Source organism: Phoca vitulina, unplaced genomic scaffold (assembly GCF_004348235.1).
Source record: "Phoca vitulina isolate PV1807 unplaced genomic scaffold, GSC_HSeal_1.0 scaffold11, whole genome shotgun sequence".
In the NCBI taxonomy this organism is placed as follows: Eukaryota; Metazoa; Chordata; class Mammalia; order Carnivora; family Phocidae; genus Phoca; species Phoca vitulina.
In genome coordinates this window covers 27,932,375-27,937,610 of record NW_022589714.1, presented here as the reverse complement: position 1 = coordinate 27,937,610, position 5,236 = coordinate 27,932,375, and the positions used below count along the sequence as shown (strand labels likewise).

General features: G+C 35.2%; 1 non-coding gene across 1 annotated transcript; it reads right to left on the bottom strand.

The window, feature by feature from the left end:
* Positions 1-4,645: 4,645 nt before the first annotated feature.
* LOC116635915 lies at positions 4,646-4,751 on the bottom strand. Its single transcript, XR_004300226.1, has one exon. It is a non-coding gene; the product is annotated as a U6 spliceosomal RNA (small nuclear RNA).
* Positions 4,752-5,236: the final 485 nt, after the last annotated feature.

The window sequence follows — 5,236 nt, the reverse complement described above, 5'->3', positions numbered from 1 at the left end:
GCTGTATTATTTTGCATTCCCATCACCTGTTGCTCCACATCCTCATCAGCATTTGATGTTATATGTTTTCAATTTTAGCCATTCTGATAGGTATGTAGTGGTATCTCACTGTTTCAATTTACAATTCCCTAAATGATAAATAATGTCAGTAATCTCCCTGCTTATCTTCTTTGGTGAAGTGTCTGTTCAGATCTTCTGCTCATTTTTAAAATTAGACTGTTTGTTTTCTTATTGTTGAATTTTAAGAGTTCTTTGTATATTTTGGATACCAGCCCTTTCTTTATCAGATATATGTTTTGCAAAGAATTTTCTCCCAGTTGGTGGTTTAACTTTGAATTCTCTTAAAATACCTTTTACAGAGCAGAAGTTTTTAATGTTCATGAAGTCCAACTTCTGTTTTGTTTTTTTGTTTTGTTTTTTTCATGGACCATGCCTTGGTATAGTATCTAAAAAGTCATCACCAAAGCTATGATCAACTAGATTTTCTCCTATGTTATCTTCTGGAAGTTTTATAGCTTTTCCTTTTACATCCAGGTCTATGATCCATTTTGAGTTAATTTGTGTGAAACTCTGTGTCTAGAATCTTTTTTTTCTTACATGTGGATATCCAGTTGTTCCAGCACCATTTGTTGAAAATCTTGAAGTTCAGTAGTGTTAATCCTCCAACTTTATATTTCTCCTTCAATATTTTACTGGCATTCTGGGCCTTTAGCCTTTTTATATAAACTTTAGCATCAGTTTGTCAATATCTACAAAATAACAGATTTCAACTGTGCTTGTATTGGATCTATAGATCAACTCAGGAAAAACAGACAACAAATATTGAGTTTTCCAATCCACATGGAAAATCTATTTATTTATTTAAATCTTCTTTGATTTTGGGATGCCTGGGTGGCTCAATCAGTTAAGCATCTACCTTTGGCTCAGGTCATGATCCCAGGATCCTGGGATTGAGTCCCGCATCGGGCTCCTTGCTCAGTGGGGAGCCTGCTTCTCTGCCTGCCACTCCCCCTATTGTGCTCTCTCTCTCTCTTTCTCTCTCTGACAAATAAATAAATAAAATCTTTTTAAAAAATCTTCTTTGATTTTGTTCATCACAGTTTTCTAGTTTTCCTCATATAGATCTTAGATATATTTTGTTATACTTATTTTTCTTTTCTTTTTTGTGCTAATGTAAATGGTATTGTGTTTTCAATTTCAAATTCCAATTGTTCATTGTTGGTGGATATGAAAGTAATTAGCTTTTGTATATTAACCTTGTATCTTGTAACCTTGCTATAATTGCTTATTAGTTCTGGGAATTTTTCTGTTATTCTTTGGGATTTTCTGCATAGACAATCCTGTCATTTGTGAACAAAGACAGTTTTGTTTCTTCCTTCTAAAATGGTATACCTTTGATGTCCTTTTTTTTAATTTTTTTTAATTTTTTATTGTTCTGTCTTACTGGATTAGCAAGGACTTACAGCACAATGTTGAATAAGGAGTAGTGAGGACATTCTTGCCTTGTTCCTCAGCTTAGTGGGAAAGCATCTAATTTCTCACCACCAAGTATGATGTTAGCTGTAGACTTTTTTGTAGATTTTTTTATCAAGTTGAAGATGTTCTCTTCTATTCCCAGTTTGCTGAGATCTTGACTTATTTTAATGTAAGTATTAGTATGCTTCAGGATTAAACTAAGTAAAAAAGTCTGTCTTAAAGTGTAGTGGGTAATATGTCATCTTTTCTTTTCTAAACTAAAACTTCTAAAATAAGAGTATATCCAACGTAATCATATTTTTAAATGAAGATAAAAACTTCCACTCACTGGAAGTTGAGTGTAGGTAAATAGGAATGGCATTTTCCAGTATTGAATCAAAACTATACTTAAGCAAAATAACCCTCCAATCCTCTTGGTCAAAATCACTTCTTTAAACCATTATGAAAAAAAGAGAGAGAGAAAAAGAAAATAAACCATTATGTATACTAATGATTTTACAGTTTTGTCTATGACACTTAGCTATGTCTCCAATTACCTCAACACACATAATGGTATTTTAAAACTATTATTATGTTCCCTCCAATTTTCTCAATAGGTGCCATGTGCAATTAACATCCAAAGGCAGTTTTGTAATTTGTTTCATTGGCTCTTGATTGTTTACAGATACACTGTACATTATGCCAAACTTCTCCTTGAGACAATATCTGGACTGTTTCTGTTATGGTAAACCAACATTTGGGAAAGACTATACCAACACATGGATGGCCAGATTGGAAATTTCATGTGAAATTCCCACAGTACTAACCACCAAGAAGAACTCTCTAGAACAATAAGCTACTTTTACATTTTATCCTCACGAAAGTATTCATAAGTGTCCATAGAACACTTGAGAAATGCTTTACCGCAGGCATTAAATATATGAAACAGATTATAGGAATGAAAATATGGCACATTTTATCAAATTGTGGAAAGGTTTCCAAAATTACTATCCTTAGGTTCTTAGTCACTGATATGTCTAGAAACCTGAAGAAGGCTCAGTGTAGGTTGTTATCATCCATGAGATGTCTGAGACCCCCTTTGACCATATACACACTTCTTATACTTTCAGTCAACCGAGCTCTTGTTGCAGCTTTGCAATATAGCCTTCTGCTATATTAAATTGCTAATCTCCCATAGAGATCCAATATTGAGCCCAGGTATTTTCTAATTTTCAAAAAGAATGGGGTGTTAAAAACAAGTCAAAATGATAATATACATTGATAGAAAAATGACTGAATACAGATCAAGTTACAATAAACCTGCATTATGGAGAATGAATAAAACCTTGGACAAGTGAAAACTAGTTTCTATCATTCTCTACCCCTCAAAGTCATCTCAGTAAACCACCCCCCAAACCTTCATATCTCAGAATTTCCTTCTACTTACTCATTGTTCTGTTTATTCTCTTCAGCTTAAGTCAGGTGAAACTTGAGATTACTTTTCACTGACCTTAAAATGTGATCAGTAGCCATCTAGGCTTACAAAGACAGGCAAGGCCCTGTATGGGAGCCAACATACGTATTTTTACTTTGCTTAACATTCTGTCGTACTGTGAAATGATTCTAATCTTGGGAAAGAGTAGTCAAGAACAGTTAAGATACTTACTAAGCTCTTTCATTGACTGTAATTTCTTTTTATTTGACTTCATGGGCAACTGGTTGTTATAACTCTAAAGAAGAGCTTCGTTTTTTTTTATTTATGGCAACCTGAAAATTAAAGTTCCCAGAAAATGCACATGATTTATAATGATAATAAAATGAGATGTTGGAAAGTAGGAACAAGTTACACACAATGAAGTTATGGTTCTCAAAAGGTCACAATGCAGTAGACTGATGGCCTCTAAATGCCACTATTATGACTCAGAATGTGTCCTTTGAACAGCTGAACATTATGTTACGGTTAGGGCTTACAAGTTGAGAGCCTTCTATTATTTTACCCTTGTGGAGGCCTCAATTCTTCACTGCGTGTTCTTCAGAGGTGCACACATCTCCAGACCTGCAAAAGGGACAACCGGAAGTTAGTGAGACCCTAATAAGGAGTCAGAATATCTGGCTCTAACACTCAAGAGATGTGTTCGTGTGAGCCAATTGTTTGGTTTTCCTGAGGTTCGGTTTCTGTTATGGAGGCAATATGAATGCTAAAAGAAAAAAATACCTTACACATGGTTGTCATCAAGCACAAACAGATTAGAAGGGGCTGAGTCTAATGAGGGAGGCTGTGGCCACATTCATGAAGGAGGTGATGGTGAGTAGAACTACTGCAAGTCAACAACTTTGGAGAACTGCAAATAGACTGGAGATGTATTTAACTGGTAGCATCAACAGAAATTGACTTTTAACTGGATGAGGTATGGAGGGGTCAAATGTTGTTCCCAGGTGTCTGTCTTGGGCGGTTGTAAACTTAGGGTGTCTTTTTGTGGGACAGTGAGCATAGGACATGGGGTAGATTTGACAGTGGGGTGGTGGAGGGATGGGAGTTCAAAGCAGTTGGTTTTGTATACCTGTAGAAAACTAGACATGCAATTGGAAGCTGGAGATATGACCCGAGGAAGGAGAAATAATCTGAAAACAGTAGTGAGGAGGGAGTAGGTGATAAAAATTCAAGGTAGAACCAAGTTTTAATTAAGGAAAGGAGGTAAAGGAAGTCTTCAGAGAAGAAGTTGAGGATGTGGGGAGGTGACTGTTACTAGAACTCTTTTTTCAGCACAGCTATGATCATAATATCATCTTCACTAATACCAACAACAGAGACAGAAGCGGACGCCTAACCCTTTCTTCTTTGCATTTATATTTGTTCTTTTGGAAATACTTGGCACAGTTTTATAACATTAGTTTATGCAGAAACATAGTATTCAATTTAAAAAATGCAAACCAGAGCCTCTTCTTAGAAATTCATCATCTTAGAGCTTGAAGAAACCTTAAAAATCACATAACTCCTTGAAACGACTTGTATTCAATGTCATAGTAGTAAGGTACAGGTTTCTACACCATCATAAGTAAAAGAACCAAATAATTGTCTTCATTTTTCACTGGAGATAAAAACCCTCATCTTTTGTAATCTCTGGGAGGGGGTCACCAACCTGGGAGGTAAGAACATTGCCTTCTTATCTCTGAACTGACACCTTTTTTTTTTTTCATGGAATGTTTCACAAATTTGTGTGTCATCCTTGTGCAGAGGCCATGCTAATTTTTCTGCGCAGTTCCAATTTCAGTATTTGTGCTGCTGAAGTGAGTCCTGAACTGGCACTTTTTAGTCATGTGACCTTTGACAATTCATCTGATCCACAGACCTCCAGCTCCAAACATGGAGCTGAATTAGATCATTTCATAGATTCTATTCAGCTAAAAATCTTTATGAGTCTATGAAGCTTTCTGCTTTGGAACAGGGGCATAACAGGGAATTTCTATTTGATAAATTGTAGAATGCTAATTTTGGATTTGAAAAATTAGAGATCGATTTTATGTATTCCTCCAAATATTTAACTTGTATATTTATGAATAAAGCACTGTGACTTAGGTGCACTGAATGAATAAATTAGCTCTGGTTCTTAGTAAAGACCAAAAAAATGGCAGAAAGAAATACATAAAGATAGAGGCAGCTGTTAATGACATATGATTTTTAAATAATAAAATTATCATCCTCCTCCAGCCCAGCCAACCCTGACAATGTGTACTTTTGTTAATATATATAATATATTGAGGAAGCCCACTTATAATCACT